Here is a 20,000-nt window from a genome sequence, read left to right on the forward strand (position 1 = left end):
AAATGTTTTTTTACGATCACAATAATAATAAAAGATATAGTCGTAACGCAGCTATTGAGTCTCTGCAATTTCCCTTGACAATCTCCCTTCTCCCCCCATGGTAAGAGATCTCGTTTCTATTATTTTCATTATTACTAGCCAAGCTACAACCCTCGTTTGAAAGGCAAGATGCTATAGGCCCAAGGGCTCAAACAGGAAAAAATAGCCCAGTGAGGAAAGGAAACGGGGTATTTCCAGGCATCAGCATGAACTCTTCAATTATCATTGATGCAATCATTGCTGGGTGTTCTATCGGCAAAAGCTTTCGTCAGTATATGTAATTAGGGTGGTAGTGCCGTCAGTTCACCTCTTGAGGTCACTGTATGCGTTACTTAGGGTCTTTACAGTTTTCTTTCGGCCCCCATATGAAGCAAGTTATCCTTTTGCTTCCTTTTTTTCCATGGTGTTGTTCAACCTCCTCTAACTTTTACATCTCCGGTTCCAGTCACATCTTGTTTTTAGATTGCCTGGCCAGTAGCAGGCACGGGCTCTTGCTCACTTGCAGCCCGTAGGTGTTGTTTTTTTTATGTTTATAGGTGATTCAGGTTACGGGATGATCTGAAACTTTTATTTGTAGGTGGTTTGGGATAGGATGTGGATTAAGGATGATCAGCAACACTTACTTGTAGGTGGTTTAGGGTAGGATGTGGTTCTAGGATAATCAGAAGCTTGTCGCATCAGTGTAGCCCAGATCCATAAATCTAATGTTGGTATGCGATTAGCATATACTACCCATTTAAAATGCGCTCCCTTTCACCTGCCTGTTTGACATGGTCTTGTCCACATTGCGATAATATTATTAGACATACTCATCAACAGTAGTTTTAAAAGTTTATCCAATTCCGTTCCATTGTTATCAAGTCCTAACGACTGATTGATTTTCGTAATGTTTCCACTTAGTGTTATAACTCCTAACTGATTTATTTTAGTACAAACTATTGTATATGAGTATTTGATAAAGAAATTTATCACTTTGGCAAACTTACTGTAAAAACCCAAAAAATAGACTGTAAATGAAGTGCGAATTTGGCCAGTGACACTAAGAGGTCCCAGTGGGTGTTGGGGACCACCACACTCTGTAGTAATCAACGTTTAAATGGATATAAGTAATGCAATTTTTGGGTGATGTTCCAGTGATGTGATAAATTTTCTGCCCACTCTCAAGTCAAAGCGATTGCGTACACAAAATGATTGCTTATATCTATTAAATGGCAGGACAGGATTAGAAATGAAACTATAAGAGAGATTACTCGAGTGCCATATGTGGATGAGATCATGATGAGGGGACTCCCAAGAGAGATTAGTTCACCAATCTTTCAAGTGGGCTCCACAAGGCACTAGAAGAGTTGGAAGACTCAGGCCTACTTGGCCGAGGACTATGAAGCGCGAAGTAGGAGTCGATGAATGGTGAAGTACTGTATTGACTTGAAAGCTCAGAATATAGATGACTGGCGAAATCTGAGGCCCTTTGGTGCGTCAATAGGCGTAGGAGGAGATGATGATAATGATATCTATATATAATATCCATTTCTCAATTACCCAGACATGCAAACTTCCACGATCAACAGCGTTTACATACAATGAACAAGAAAGGATAGATCTTCTAATGAACAAAATAGGGAATTTGATCGGTTCTCTCAACGTGCTTCGATGACAGGGGAATCAGTTTGAAATGGATTAAATGAAATAATCTAATTTTTGAAACTTTGCTGTTCCTTTCTCGGCGATGTTCTCAACAAAGCCGTAATCGGAAGTCATGGTAAACATTCTTATTGATATTTATTGTGTTGTGAGGTCAAACTATGCGAGTGATTTGAATTGTTTATTGATATATATAAACACACACATATCTATCTATCTATCTATCTATCTATCTGTATATATATATATACACACACATATATATATATATATATATATATATATATATATATATATATATATATATATATATATATATAGAATAAACCGTGCCCTTCAAGACTGATATGTCAGTATATTATAATACAAACTACTAAAACCTGCAAAGGTTATTAACATGCGACTGCATTTCATAACCTGTTAAACATGCATCTGTTTTTTAAAGCATAGATCTAAATAGATCAAGATGCATCTGAATGTGTTTTTTCCCGGAAACGAGAAGATATAGATTGAAGGTACAATAATTGATCCATTCTACTCTCATATGCTCGCATTTCATCCTGGTTCCTGGTTCTTAACTGCTCACACTGCGAAACACGTCTTGGCCTACTCTTTATCAGATTACAGATAGGTGTAAAGCTTTTTACTAAGTAATTGAACTTTTTTCTTGTGACAAAAAGAAAAGTTTAATGAAAATCTTAAGTTTTTCTTCTATTGTGTTATATCTTAACTTTTTTCTTGTGGCAAAAAAAAAAAAAAGTTTGGGGAAAATCTCAAGTTTTACTTTTATTGTTTTATATCTTAACTTTTTTTCTTGTGACAAAAAAAAAGTTTCATGAAAATCTTAAGTTTTTCTTTTCTTGTTTTATATCTTAACTTTTTTCTTGTGGCAAAAAAAAAAAAGAAAAAAGGGTTGAAGAAAATCTCAAGTTTTACTTTTATATCTTAACTTTTTTCTTGTGACAAAAAAAAAAAAAAAAAAAAAAAAAGGTTTGAGGAAAATCTCAAGTTTGACTGTTATTGTTTTATACCTTAGAATAAAGTTGCGATAATACATTATTAGCTTTATGAACCTGTTTGTGGTATTTTAAACTCTTATCTTAGATTTATGGCCCAACTTATGTAGTCCTCCAGCTATCTGCTAGGATATTGCAACATATCCGATCATATATCCTGTTCTCTTCACTTAACCAATTTTGGGCATGGACATAAATGTTCTGCATCTTCTTCTTTGCAAAGGTCACAGGCGTGATCTATGTATTTCCCTCCGAAATTTACATTTATTTGCAGCATTTTTAACCTTTTAATTATTAGGATTGCCTTATCCTTATACATTTCCCCAATATAATGTTGTGGATACTTCTATTATGTAAATGTCAATTTCTTCATTCCCTTTTTTTTTTTTTAATGGTTTCTTTTATTCTTTATATAATTCTTAATTTTTTCAGGGTCCTTTCCCCAAATTTCCTATTTAACTCGTTTTCATTCTATATTTACTACATATTTTTTTCAATGTTTTAGTTGATCTTCAATTATTTTCAAGAATAATCTCTTTTCGGCAGAGTTTACAATGGTATGGAACAGCATTATTTTCTTATACTCTTTATTTTACAAGACACTTCATATTCCTGTTTGTGCTATGATGTCCCAGTATGGAGTGTACTTAATGGTTGTTCATACAGATTTCTTATTGTTCTGTATGGAAGGTTTTCTAGATCTTACATATCTTTATTATTTCACTCCAGGTCTCTGCATTAGCAAATATAGTTAGAACAACCATTGTTACCTCCCCCAGCGAAGTTGGAAGGTGGTTATGTTTTCGCCCCTGATTGTGTGTTTGTTAGTGAACACCTCCCAGGCCACAAGTTTAATCTCAGAGTAATTAAACTTGCAGGGATTAACTGTTATGTAAAAAGCTGGAAATTATTGAATTTTGAAAGGTTAAGGTCAAAGGTCAAGATCACGGTCAAGCAAAATGTCCAATTCACATAATCAGCCATAAGTTTAGACGTCGTTGTCACAGAGACTTCAAACTTGGTTTATATTTGAGTGTATGAAAATCCACGCTAATTAATACATGTTCAGGTCGAAGGTCAAGGTCAAGCAAAAGGTCACATTCTGGTCATCAAACTATAAGGCCACAATTTTAATCGTACAATACAGACACTTGCAGGGATTTTAAACTGTTGTGTAAAGAGCGGGAAATGATTACATTTTGGAAGGTCAAAGGTCAAGGTCATGGACGAGAAAAACTTCCATATCACGAAATCAGCCCTAAGTTTCGACATCCTTGTTACGGAGACTTCGAACTTGGTACATATTTGAGTGTATGAAAATTCTCGCCAATTGATACATGTTGAGGTCAAAGGTCGAGCAAAAGGTCGAGAAATGAGCTGCCGCGCGGAGGTCTGCGTTCTATCGAGTATCGTTGTAGTTTTATTTGTTTTCTATCCGACTTCCAATGAATATACTTTATACTCATGTGTCCATATTCTCGTATTGTTTGGCTATTCTTATTATCTAGTCGCTACTTTGTTTCCTTTCTGTGTACCATTCTCCCAGAGACATGCTTTCTAACTATACGTACTAGCCCTCTCTTCACTTTAGCTTTGATCTCTTATTTCTTTTTCTTTTCTCTGTTTATTATAAATATATCAGATTGATTGGGATTTTTATCTCTTGTGAACTTTTCCTAGATCTGTAAGCTACGAGGGTTAATTATAGCATATTTTACTCCTTTCCTTCCTATGGGAAACTTAATTTCGTCTACAAATATCACGAATTCAGTTTCAGTATTCCTTATCATTGATTTATTTTTTCTACTTATATTTTTTTTCTCATAAATATGTATGGCAGTAGTGAACGATTCTTTCTGATTAGACAACAGCAAAGAGATTTCCAGAATACCTTTCGGTAAATGCTATATACCAACCCTGGTTGTAGCTTTGCAAGTAATAATAATAATAATAATAATAATAATGATGATGATGATGATGATGATACGAGTGATAATAATAATTAATGATGATAATGATAATAATAATCATTGATAATGATAATTAATGATGATAATGATAATAGTAATTATTGATAATAGTAATTAATGATGGTAATAGTGATAATTAGTAATAATAATAATGCAATGAATTCTACTATTAGAGAATGTCCCGAGGAAATAGAGGGAGACTGAAGGATTAGAAACCACATTGGCTTTCCATGAAAGAACAAAATGTTCTTGGATTCAGTAACTCATCTCTCACTAACATTTAATTATTAACAAGTGGTCCATTTAGTATTCAGTTGTTGTTTTTGGTTGGTTGCTTGCGCGTTACTTTCACTCAAGGGTAAGTGAACGGAGCTATTTTAGCTGCTGATGTCTCTTCTTCATCTTCTTCTTTTTCTTCTTCCTCTTCTTCTTTTTCTTCTTTTTCTTCTTCTTGTTTTATATATATATATATATATATATATATATATATATATATATATATATATACTTGTTTTATATATATATATATATATATATATATATATATATATATATATATATATATATATATATATATATATATGTATGTATGTATGTATGTATATACTGTATGGATATATATATATATATATATATATATATATATATATATATATATATATATGTATGTATATATATATTATATATATATATTATATATATATATATATATATATATATATATATATATATATATATATATATATACACATACACATATATGTGTGTTTGTGTGTGTGTGTATGTATGTATAATCAAGAAACGTCACTGGCTTTGTGATTTCTTATTCAACGATTAACACCTGTTTAAAAGAAACTTTCCCCAACCTCATATATATATATTTATATATATATATATATATATATATATATATATATATATATATATATATATATATTTATATATATATACTGTATATTTATATATATATATACTGTATATTTATATATATGTATATATTTATATATATATATATATATATATATATATATATATATATATATATATATATATTATATATATATATATATATATATATATATACTGTATATTTATATATATATATATATATATATATATATATACTGTATATTTATATATATATATATATATATATATATATATATATATATATATATATATATATATATATATATATACACTGTATGAAAGTGAGAAGAATAGAAATAGATTGATAGGGGAGGAGAGGTTTACAGAAGGATAGAATATTTTAGTTTGACAATTTCACAGAAGAAGTGAATATTTATTCCAGGCATGTTGTAGGAAATATAAGGCATGTTGTATAAAAGGGAAGAACGCATGTCTAAATTTGAATGACAAGTAGTCGTTTTACTAGAAAGCTATCGCGAAAACAGTGGTTATTTGTTTTTTTAGTTTTATACTTTCGTTGGTCAATGAAGGGTATATTTACAAGATGTGCCGAATATAGGTTCTGTAGAAAATAGAGAGAAGTGAATAGCACAATAAGTGGAAAGGGTTGTGGTGGCCGATGTGGTAACGTCCCTGACTGGTAATCGCTAGACTGGGTTTCGAGTCCAGGTCAAACTCGTTAATTTCTTTGGTCACTACAACCTCACCATCCTTGTGAGCCAAGGATGGGGGGGGGGGGTAGGGGAGCCTATAGGTCTATCTGCTTAGTTATCAGCAGCCATTGTCTTGCCCTCCTTGGTCCTAGCTTGGGTGGAGAGGGTGCTTGGGCTCTGATCTCATGTATATATGGTGAGTCTCTATGGCATTGTCCTGCTTGATTGTCCATCTTTGAGCGGCCTTTAAACCTTTAAGCCTGTAAAGGGTTATTTCAGGGTACTTAATGTTTGGAAGAAGTGACTGTTGCAACTATAAATATGTGTTTCAAGATGGGAAAGATTGGAAATAGTAAAGCAGATGATTGGATTACCATTGAGATTTTTAGGTACGATAGTGATGGTATGACTTAGCACCTGTGCAGGGTTCAGGAGGTTTTTCTGGATAATTGACAGGTCAAAAGATGAAGGTGATGGAAGGGCCTGTTATTTGGTATAATTTTTATTTAGAAATTAAAACAGGACAGAAATATTGATAAGGGAGCGCTTTGATATTTGACTGGGAGGAGGATGTGCAGATCAAGTGTTTATTACACAACTGGAAATTACAAAGGAAAATCAGAAAGTAAATTATATAGACCTCGAAAAAGTTGTGATGAAGGTGGAGAGTGTTGAGAATGTATCACGTAAATGTTGTCAAAAATTGAAAGTTCTTAGATGGAGGTGAATAAGTAAATTGGAGATTGACTGGGTTGGTGTGAAAATGGGTTTGAGAGAATTACGTATGTTCCCATATCACTTTCATATCTTTATGGATGGGTTAATGCTAGAAGTCAAAGAGAGAAAGTTGAGTGAAGGGAAAATTAATAAATTAATAAAAGAGAAAGCAGTCAATAAAAGAATAAAGCAATATAATTAGCATATCATGCACTCTTAATGAGGCCACCAGTTTCACAAGTAGGTTTGCAAGGGTCTTGGTTGTAAGAAAATAAGTTGTACATGAAGAGTGTAATGATTATAATTTGCTGGCGAAAGGCTTATTGGTGGTAGTGAAAAGAAACTACAGAAACTAGTAATTCTTTTTTTTATTTAAAAGAAAAAAAATTGTAATAAAAGTATTTGTGAGCAAAAATAGTATGGGATAATGCGAGTGAATGGGCCCTCTGTGTACCAGGGGAGATGAGGTACAGGTTCCCTTTTCGTTTGTTCGGGATTGGAGACTGGGATGGTCACGATATACACCCTTTTGGGATGTCAAGGTACCCAAGGAGTAAGAGAAATGTTCAGAATATATTTTGAAATTCAGTGCAGGTGCATCTTAGTCAGGCAAGGGAGGAAGGTGTAGACTATTATCTGCTACCTTGGAGTTTGACATGAATATTTAATTGGTGTCACATTTGTCTTTCAGTATGTAAATTCTTCCTAGTTAATATTTCAATGTAGATGGCTTACATATAAATATTCATATAGGCCAACAAAAATATCAAATGCATAATTTCAGTGCTGATGTTAAATGTTACAATAGTTTTAAGTGTGCTCTTAGTAAGCTTTTGATTTTTGGTTGTAGGGGAACGTGAGGACTACATTGTTAGTTTGTTTGTTATTTGTCGCTATTTATTCCAGAAGGCAGGTTGAGTTCCAAAAACAATGAATACCAAACAAATTTATTCCACATCCATAGAAATTTCAAACCTTTTGAGGCATTACATGCAATATTTTTTTTTTGTATTTTAAACTTGTTTATTACTGAAAAAAAAATAGATTAAAAAAAAATTACATCAGAAAAATCAATATTTAAATTAAATTTATTAAAATCTAACTTCACTTAACCTGTGCCGAGAAGAACTGATGGCCTATGGGTATAGAAATCTGAAATATGAAAAGAAGCTAACCCTAGTAAAACCTTCACTACTATCAACAATTGTTCCTATTTTAATTTTCAGGAAAATCATCATGCAACTGTTTTGCTTTTTTTTTTTTTTTTTTTTTTTGTAAATTGTGACAAGAACACTTGCTTGAATATTACATTTCCATATTACTGCAAATAATGTTTTTGGTTCTTAAGCTCTATTGGTGTTTAACTATTATTTTTTGATTGTAGGCTTTTATTACTAACTTCATGAGGACCCAGTGTGACACATTTGTACTTATTTATATATGTGAAAAGAAAGTTTACGATAAAAGTTAATGGGGATTTTCACCGAGCAAAGACTACAAGACTGCCAATATTTTTTTCTCCCCTGCTGTCCAACTTTTCCTTCATACTGCAACCGAGGGAGCTGGAGGTTTCCCGCTGAATGGCCTTCCAGCCCCCATTTCTAGGCCTTTTGGCCCATATTGATAAATGTAATCCACAGTTACTCACGGAAGAACATTAAAATTGCAGGCGTGGAAGGGATTGGTAATCATTATCTAATTCTCCAGTATGAATATTGGGAAGAAGATTTTGTTGATGAAGCAGAGATTTGGTCGTAGAGATGAAGCAGTGAATGAACCACATTATTCGTTATAATGAATTATCTAAGGAGATAATTTACATCTTGCTTTAAATCACAATAAGTTTTTTTTTTTTGTATATACGATCGCAAGAAGGTTATGAAAGTGTAATATTTGGACATTTAAAATCCTATTGAAATTATATATGATAATTTGCTTTAACAATCTATGTATTATTGTTATTTTCTATACTATAGGCTACAAGTGATCAGAAAGCATTGGACAATAATTTACTTTCCGTTACTGAAAGTTTTACCCCAAAATAAGCAAATCAATGTAATTTATTCCCAGGGAATACTTACTTTTGTCATGATCTTAGGTTCTACTAATTTCATTTAGAATCGTGAGCTAGAAATAGTAAAAGATTTCTCAAAGTATTTTGAATTATTGGTTATTTCCCTAATAAAGAAAACAAATTTCCTTACTTTATTATAGAAAATGATTTTGGCTAATATTTATGGGTAACTATTATAGGAGGAAATTTTTTATTATTATTAATAGTTACTTTGTCAATTGAAAATTTAATATACTTTCAATTTCAAACTTGAAGAGGGAATCAAATTGTTAATTATGTAAGGAGCCAATAACAGAATAAGGTCTATTTACGATTAATGCCACATTTTACTTACATGCAAAAGTAGCTGTGTGATTTTTTTTCCTTTTCATAATAAATGAGATCTCTTAACAAGAGGTGGCTTCAGGTAAAAGAATTAAAAACACCCTGATCTCTAGCTGATTCATACTTAAATGTGTAATACTTAGATGAGCTTCGGTAAAAAAAAAAAAAAAAAAAAAAAAAAAAAAAAAAAAAAAAAACAAACGCAAGTGTGGTAGAACATTCCCACACACGGCCTCTGTCATGTACAGTACATTGCGCTCTCTCTACCCAACACGTTTAACACCATACAAATTGCATCCGTTCTTACCACGGGACTGCACCATCTATAAAGATTGATGTATTGTTCTCCTGTCTGGTCTTCAGCTGGCGATTCTCATCTTAATTTGTGGGACAAGAACTTGTGGTCTATTAACTTTCTTATTCCTTATCTAGAGATTAATTTCTGGCTCGGTTGTTCAGTTAGTTCTTTATGCATGTTGCATAAAATTTTTCATAATTCTGACCAGATTTGCCCAGGCATTGCCTTATCCCTCATAAGGCTCAATACTACACAATATTCTAGAGGTTTTATTCCAGCTGTAACCAGGTTATGGAATGATCTTCCCAATCGGTCAGTTGAATCGGTGGAACTTCAGAAGTTCTAACTTGCAGCCAATGTTTTTATGTTGAAGAGGTTGACATAAGTCAATGAAAGTCTATATATGACAGATAAATTTTAACGTTGTTACTGATCTTGAAGTATTTTATATTAATTATTCCTTACTTCTTATGTAGTTTATTACCTTATTTCCTTATGTCCTTTCCTCACATGGCTATTTTTCCCTGTTGGAGCCCTTGGCCTTATAGCATCCTGCTTTTCCAACTAGGGTTGTAGCTTAAATGGTAATAATAATAATAATAATAATAATAATAATAATAATATTGATATTAATAATATTGATATTAATAATATTAATATTAATAATATTAATATTAATAATATTAATAAGAAGATCACTTAGTAGAGTGCAGACCTCCGCCGCGGCAGCTAATTTCTCGACCTTTGGCTCAACATTGACCTTTGATCTTAACATGTATTAATTGGTGTGGTTTTTCATACACTCCAATATAAACCAAGTCTGCAGTCTCTGTGACAACGATGTCCAAACTTATGGCTGATTACATAAATTGGACATTTTCCTTGACCGGGACGTTGACCTTTGGCCTTGAACTTGACCTTCCAAAATTTAATCATTTCCAGCTTCTTACATAACATTTAATTATTGCAAGTTTCATTATTTTACGATTAAAATTGTGGCCAGGAAACTGTTCACACACACAGTAGCGAAAACATAACCGACTTCCAACTTCGTTGTCGTTGGTAATGATAGTACTTCACCTATGCTAATCATATTACTACAACAAACAAATACACATATGTATGTATGTTTATATATATATATATATATATTATATATGTATATATATATTATATATGTATATATATATATATATATATATATATATATATATATATGTATATATATATATATATATATATATATATATATATATATATAATGGTCTCCTTTTGTATATATATATATATATATATATATATATATATATATATATATATATATATATATATATACAATGGTCTTCTTTTGTATCAGGTTTCGACTGAAGGTGATCTCTTGATATGGAATAAGTCGGTGCAGGGGATCGTTTTACTCTAATATGAGTAAGTTCATATATATATATATATATATATATATATATATATATATATATATATATATATATATATATATTTATATATGTATATATATAATATTTATGTGATATATATGTATAATAAATATATACATATATATATATATATATATATATATATATACATATATATATATATATATATATATATATATATATATATATATATATATATATATATATATATATATATATATATATATATATATAGATAGATAGATAGATAGATAGATACTGTATATCATCATCATCATCATCATCATTTTGCCAGTCGGTTCTATCTTCAGCTTTTAAATCTATAGTTCTCCATTCATCATCTCCTACTCCACGTTTCATAGTCTGCACTTGAGTGAGTGAGGTGGACGTGTTCAGAGGCGCTCCGGACACTTACTGGAATAACTATGGTCATTTACGTGCTTTCCCGTTAAAAATGTGTGTGTATGTGCATGAAGTGCTGCTCTGCCTAGTGAAGTGTACCTTATCACTTGCAATCCTGTGCTTCTTGCTATAATTGAAAATTTCCCTCTAATCCAATCAGTGCCCGAAATTTCTTCCCCCCTCAGTGCCATTGGCTGCTTTCGGTTCAAAGAGTGAAAATAAGAAAAATAAAAAGAGGAGTAACGGTTTGCTCTTCGCTCAGCCTAACCACAAGGTTGACATAGAAAAAATGACCCCGAGTGTCGAGAGTGCCTCTCGTCCCCTCACCCCTCACATACAGAACAATTGTGTTTATTTTATCAATTCTCGTTCTAACAACAGCGATCCGGAGTCCATCATAGATGTCGTGAGAAATCTTTTCACGGAAGAAGATATCACAATTGCATATGTCTCGTGCAAAGACTATATGCCCGACGGCATTCGGAATGATCGAAATGCAAAGAGCCTGACTTCTCAGAAGAAAATCACTCTCATGTCAACATGGCTCAAAACCACAACAAATGTTACCATTTGCGCGGATAACCCATACACCCTACCTCCGGCCCAGCCCGCTGACCTCAATATAGTGACTGTACATAACACTGCAGTAAAAGCCTTGGAATTGTCAATTTCGCTGTCAAATACCTCTGAAGATCTCCGTGCAATCCCTGATGCAATCGCTGCAATGAGGCAGCAAATCAGTGATGCTGTAGGGCAGCAAATCAGTGACGCAATCGCTGCAATGAGGCAACAAATCAGTGATGCATTGGGTCACCAAATCAATGATGCCATCACTGCAATGAAGCAGCAAATCAGTGATGCAATGACCCTGCAAATAAATGATGCATTCGCTTCAATGGGGCTAAAAATCAATGAAATAACAAATCAAATTGGAGAGTTGAATGGAAAATGTAATAAGTTGAATGACCCCACGGACCAACCCCAACTGCCACTTGAACAACCCTCATCTGAGCCCACGCCCACCTCGGAACCACAAAACACCCGCTCTAGCCTGCCTGCTACAGGGCCAAGGATCGTTACGAAGCAAACGCCAGTTTTGGATTCCACCACCTCCCCCTCCCTATCGCTAGACAGAAGAGATTCAAGAGAAGTACCATCCCCTCCTACCTCTCCCCCCTCCCCCCCTGCAACTGACTCATATGCCAGGGCGCTAATGTCAAAGGCCCAAGACGACAACGAGGGATGGCAGACCTCCCAGCGAAAGACAAAGTTCCGACCTGACCGTAACCGCAAACAGGTCAACCAGCATTCATCCGGGTATATCCCCCTCCACCTCCGCCCAAAGAGATGCCACGTCGTTGTCCACAACCTGCATTCCTCAGTGACTGAAGATGCCATTAGGCTCCAGGTTAGGGATATAACAGGATCAGACCCCCTCATTCTTCATAGCCTCAAGTGTAAGACAGTAGGTCAAGTTGCATACAGGGTTTCCTGTTTATTCCATCATCGAGAGCTCTTGGTAGGCGAAAGCTTTGGCCCAGGAGCATATGTGTCCTTTTATGATCATAAAAGAGATCGCCCTCCCCCAGCGACCCTAGTCCCCCGAAGTCACCTACGACAATCAGCCTTCACCGTCAACGCCCCAGCACCAACCACTCCCACGCCCCCTGAGATTTCTGCTCTTATCTCCAAAGGTCGACGAAATTCATGGAGTCATTAAGTATTTTATCTTGGAACATATACGGGATCAAGCGGAATTTACCTGTCCTTAATGAGTTCTGCAATGATTTCCGTGGCATTATTGCACTGCAAGAAACCTTACTCCTCCCCCATGACCTGGCTATCAGTGATTCGGTTCATGTTGATTATAACAGTTTCTCTATCTCGTCGATGGTTACTCACGACTACATCATTCAAGGTCGTCCGAAAGGAGGCCTCTCATTTCTATGGCATAGATCACTGGACAAGTGCGTGAAACCAGTGACGTATCAAACTGACAGACTTCTCGGCCTGCAAGTAACGATCGAAGGTAAAACCATATTAGTGATTAATGCATACTTCCCCTGGGAGTGCCAGTCAAACTTTGATCAGTATTGTATATTACTAGGAGAAGTCCAAGGTATTATTAATGATACCACCGCTGACCATGTGTGCATAATAGGAGACTTTAATGCGCACCCATCCAGACTTTTCTATAATGAATTACAGCGTCTCTGTTCTCAACAATCTCTTCAAATTAGCGATGTTGCCCTACTGCCTCCTTCGTCCTTTACGTACATGCAAAACAGAAATAATATGGCCATCACATCTTGGCTTGATCATTGTATTACCACTGACCGCCTGCATAGCTCTATCACTGAATGTATTATACGATACGACCTTTCGTCTGCATTCGATCACATACCCATACAGATCACATTTCACACACCCTCCCTCCCGGCGGTACCCATCCAAAGGGAGAGGCTACCTTCCATCTCATGGGATTTCTCCAACCTCCAAAAATCCACTGCATTCAAACGCTTATCTGAAAGTAATCTCCGCTCGATAATCCAACCTGCTGAAGCCCTGCTCTGCAATAATCCTAATTGCCGCAACGAACAGCATAAAACAAAACTGAAGGAATTCTACGTAAATATCATAAATGCCCTACGGAGCTCGGGAAGAGACACGTTTAGACTCTCTAGAGGTAACCATCGAAACATACCTGGTTGGAATGACTTAGTTAAAGACCTCTATGCACACTCTCGAGAAATGTTCCTTCTTTGGAGGAACGATGGTAGCCAGAGAGAAGGTCCCCTCGCTCTTCAGATGAGACAAGCGAGAGCACAGTTCAAACTTGCTCTCCGTCAATGTCGCAGCAACGAAAATCAGCTACGAGCCGATGCACTGTCCAGAAAATTGACCAACCATGACTTCCCCCATCTTTGGAAAGATATTAATTCACTAAACCCAAAGTCAAACAAATTATCCCAAAGAGTAGGGGATGCAATTGGCGAAGAATCCATCGCAAGAATGTGGGGGGACCACTTCAGTACCATCCTAAATTGTATAAATGACCAAGATACCCGAAATGAAGTGGATACCCTCATCAATGTCAATATGGATTTTCAATATAGTGACCGTATCTCCCCGAGTGACGTGTGCGAGGCTATCAAGAAATTACCTAGTAACAAGGCTCCCGGCTGCGATGGCCTTCCTGCCGAGGCTTTCAAATTCTGCCACCCTATAATTTATATCCTATTTTCTGCACTATTTAATGCCTGTATATTACACCAATATCTCCCCGAAACCCTGCTACTTGTCCACTTAATACCTCTCATAAAAAACAAACTGAAGGATGCCAGTGACCCAGGAAACTACCGCCCCATCGCCATTACAACAATTTCATCGAAAATATTTGAATCTCTTCTGTTCCGTCGCCTTGCACCATTTCTCCACACCGCAGACAATCAATTTGGTTTTAAGACTAACCACTCGACTGACACCTGTATATATATTTTAAAGGAGTTATTGAATTTCTATATATCCTCGGCCTCCCCTGTCTACTTATGTTTTGTAGACGTGCGGAAGGCATTTGACAGAGTAAACTATCTGAAGCTCTTTTTGAAACTACGCAAAAGGGGAACTCCTCTATATCTCATCGGTATATTATACTGTTGGTTCACAACACAACAGTTCTGTGTCAAATGGGGCAATGTCCTGTCCCAGCAATTCGGCTCATCTAACGGTCTCAGGCAAGGAGGCATCCTCTCACCATACTTATTTAATGTTTACACAGACGACTTAAATATCAGACTGAATTCACTTCCCATTGGGTGTACGGTTAATGGCTTTACCATAAATAACCTTTGCTACGCTGACGATATGGTCCTCATCTCCCCCTCTGCTCAAGGCTTACAACGTCTCATCAATACTTGCAACGCATACGCTATTGAACATGACATAATCTATAACGAATCGAAGACACAGTGCATGTCTGTCCTTCCTAGATCGCTCCGTTTCGTAGAAGATCCACATATTTACCTTCAAAACCATCAGCTAGAATTTGTCAATGATTTTCCTTACCTAGGTCACATCATTACGAAAGATTTAAAGGACACACCTGACATTGAAAACAGGCGTCGAAAATTGTGTTGTCTAGGGAACATGGTAACGAGAAGATTTGCCTTCTGCCGCCAAGATATCAAAAAACTCCTATTTCAAACCTACTGCTATAACGTATACGGCTGCTCGCTATGGGCAAACTATACGCGAGAATCGATGAGACGTATCACAGTCATACACAATGATATCCTAAGGCGCCTCACCAATACCCCGAGGCACCATTCAGCTTCAGCGATGTTTGTTGAAAATGGACTGGATAACCTGAAAACCATCATTCGTCGCTCTATAGTAAGTCTCACCTCCCGCCTACGATCTAGTGAAAATCCCCTAATTCAAAATGTGCTTGCAAGTGCAGCGAGAATAAAATCCAAAATGTGGGAAACCTGGAATACGGAAGCGTCAGTACAATGAATTGTATTCACTAATATTTGATAGTGTGGCTATGCCAAATCCTCATCACTAAATAACTTTGGTATGATTCCCAGTATTGTTATGATAACGTGTTTTATTATGTTACATCTTTGTTGTCTGGATGTCCTGTATTTCCTTCACACCCCTGCTCAGTGACTAGATTTTTTTTTTTTTCCTCCCCAGTGTTCTTTCATTTTCAAACAATTTCTGTTCCAACATATTATCATTGTCATCTCCATTTTGTTTTCTTTTTTTTTTCTCTCTCCCTCTCTTTTTGTTTGCTAATATGTATGGTATCATCATTGCTAAGCATTAATTCTTATGTGACTTTGTTACCCAAACCTTAGATCTCTGTGGTCAACCTGCTAATTGATGTTTATAATATATCACTGATTTATTGCATTTCTCATCTTTTTTTTTTTCTTGTACCGTTGTCAAAAATGTAAGATCACTGTACCCTTACTGTAACTCTGTATATGGCTTTTGCTGAAATAAAGATTATTATTATTATTATTATTATTATTATTATTATTATTATTATTATTATTATTATTATTTACGCCTGGGTATTCCAACTCTTCTATTGCCTTGTGGAGTCTCGTTAAAAATCTTGGGGAGTGCGAAGAGCATGCCCAAACCATCTCCATCTACCCATTAATCCTTTTTCCTTCCAATGATATTTCGTCTTCTATTTCATATTCCGTTCTCACCTGTCTGTCTTCTATTTTTCTTGAGCCCAACCTCATGTGATATTTCATGCATTCTGCTAAGCAAGCATTGCAAGTCAAATGGTGTTCTGCTAACAAAGACAGCCCCATCGGCTTACTCTAGGACAGCTGATTTCCCATATATATATATATATATATATATATATATATATATATATATATATATATATATATATATATATATATATATGTATATATATGTATATGTATATATATTTATATATATATGTATATGCATATATATATATATTTATATATATATATATATATATATATATATATATATATATATATATATATATATATATATATATATATATATATATGTATATGTATATAAATATATATTTATATATATGTATATATATATACATTATATGTGTGTTAAAGTGATTTATAGGAAATATGGTTAATGATTTTAATTATGATATATGCTAAGGAACTATTATAAATCCTATAATTTCTTGGACTGCATTGTATATAAGATAATGTAAATATCCAGATTGTATATTAGATTAATGTTAATATGTAATTATATTTATTGAAATTTTTTAATATAGAATTTGTGGTCAATAAAAATCTATCTATCTATCTATCTATCTATCTATCTATATATATATATATATATATATATATATATATATATATATATATATATATATATATATATATATGTATATTGGTAGTAGGTTGGCCAGGGCACGAGCCGCCCTTTGAGATATTACCGCTAGAGAGTTATGGGGACCTTTGACTGGCCAGACAGTACTACATTGGATCTTTATCTCTGGTTACGGTTCACTTTCCCTTTGCCTACACATACACCGAATAGTCTGGCATATTCTTTACAGATTCTCCTCTGTCCTCATTCATATACTAGACAACACTGAGATTACCAAACAATTCTTCTCCCAGGGGTTAACTACTGCACTTTAATTGTGCAATGGCTTTACTTTCCTCTTGGTAAGGGTAGAAGAGACTCTTTAGTTATGGTAAGTAGCTCTTCTGGGAGAAGGACACTCCAAAATCAAACCATTGTTCTCTAGTCTTGGGTAGTGCCATAGCCTCTGTACCATGGTCTTCCACTGTCTTGGATTAGAGTTCTCTTGCTTGAGGGTACACTCGGGCACACTGTTCTATATGGTTTCTCTTCCTCTTGTTTTGTTAAAGTTTTTATTGTTTATATAGGAAATATTTATTTCAATGGTGTTACTGTTCTTAAAATATTTTATTTTTCCTTGTTTCCTTTCCTCACTGGGCTATTTTCCCTGTTGGGGCCCCTGGGCTTATAGCATCCTGCTTTTCCAATTAGGGTTTTAGCGTAGCATTTAATAATAATAATAATAATGATATGTATATATACATATATATATATATGTGTGTGTGTATATTATTACGGTCATGCTCAATAGCATGGGCAGACGTATAACTACTTGGTCTCTCCCTGACCCCTGGGTAGGGGAGAGAGTGAGTAGTCATACCCTGATGAGAGGGGTTGAACCTGTGCATATGCATGTGCACTTATACATACTAATGTATATATATATTCATATATATATATAATATATATATATATATATATATATATATATATATATATATATATATATATATATATGTGTGTATATATATAATATATATATATATATATATATATATATATATATATATATATATATATATATATATATATATATATATATATATATATGTGTGTGTGTGTGTGTGTGTGTGTGTGTGTTTGTGTCTACCTCCCTGTATATGTTTGCTTGTTTTCCTTTGTAATTTATTCTTTATGTTGTTATAATTTTTTTTTTACTGTATGTATAATGCGATAGAATATTTTTATAAACAAATGTTCGCCAAAAAATTAATATATGTTGAGCGAAAATAAAGCAGCTATTCTTCATTGCTATCCCTAGACGATTGTGTACAGTACAGATTTAGCTTCTGGACGTGAATCACAGAGGTTCAAGGGTTATCTCGTGGAAATCTTTTCAAAAGGTATTAATTGAAAGAATGTTTTCGCTGCTAATGACAGGAAGGATTCATAGATTTATCATGAAAAGCTTTGTGATTCAAAGCGGGCAACTTAACTTTCCTACCATGTTGACATAATTACACGCCTAAATATTCTAAACAAGTCTTTGAAAGGAGGTGATGCTGATGTCACTGAAGTTGTTGATAAAAGGAAAAGCTTTCAAATGAAGCTATAACTTTGGGAAATAAAGGTAAGGAAGGGGAATCTTACACGTTTCCAAAAATTCCAGACATGCAAGATATCTTTACATCTGATGGCAAGTCCTATAGAGGAACACTTTCCAGATGTGTCTGAGGGTAATTTAAAGTTTATTAAGGTGCGATTAGATTGTAGAGTTTTTTCCGAGAGTTGCTCTCAGACAGCTGCTCTATGGAATGTAAACAGGCTGTAGAGGACTCTCCGAGATTTTCTCTCTACTCTCGCAAGTGTTTCTCTTCTCTCGCGCATGCTACAGTCTAAACACTCTAGACAGCACACTCGTAGAGCTAGGTTGCTCTCCACTCTCTCCAGTGAATATTCAGATCTCTGAAAGTTTTTGTTACTCTCGCTAGAGAACATGTGCCAAAAAAGTGGAATAAAGACCAAACAATTGCATTAATTCAGCAATACGAGAAATTTCCTGAACTGTGTAATGTGAATTTGCCTGAGTACAGAAAGAAAGAGCTGAAAATTAGTAAAATTAAAGGAATAGCTGAGAACTTGGGAATTAGCAAAAAAGAAATTACAAGGAAATGGCACAATCTCCGGAGTCTAATGTGTACTGAAGCTAGAAAAATAAAGAAGAAAAAAATGGGAGTAGAGCTGAAGAAATAATTAGTAAAAAAAAAAAAAAGAAATAAAAAAAAACACTACCCACAAACACACACACACACTTCAATACCCATTATTTTTAACGAGCACGTGCCTAGAGTATTTGTTATTATTATTTGAAAAAGAAAAAAGATTATTAAATATATTTAATTCAAATAAATGCTTAAAATTTACATATTTAATTTAAATATTTGAATTTAACGGGAACGTGCAGTAGATTATTTGTGTTATTATTATTGAAAATAAAAATATTAAATACAATTAATTTGAATAAATGATTAAAATTTGAATATTTAATTTAAATATTTGGATTTAACAGGCACGTGCACTAGTTACTTTGTATTTATATGTTATCCTTTCTTATCCTAACCTACCCTTCCTCACTTACTGCTCACTCCAGCATTTTTTTGTG

The 20,000-nt window shown here is 34.2% G+C and overlaps 1 protein-coding gene across 3 annotated transcripts in view; it reads left to right on the forward strand.

The window, feature by feature from the left end:
* The window catches only part of LOC137642051 (thyroid hormone receptor alpha-like), a 202,215-nt gene that overhangs the window by 80,238 nt on the left and 101,977 nt on the right, over window positions 1–20,000 (forward strand). The gene's annotated exons all lie outside the window — the stretch shown is intronic.

The sequence above is a fragment of the Palaemon carinicauda genome, chromosome 6 (genome assembly GCF_036898095.1).
Source record: "Palaemon carinicauda isolate YSFRI2023 chromosome 6, ASM3689809v2, whole genome shotgun sequence".
NCBI lineage: Eukaryota > Metazoa > Arthropoda > Malacostraca > Decapoda > Palaemonidae > Palaemon > Palaemon carinicauda.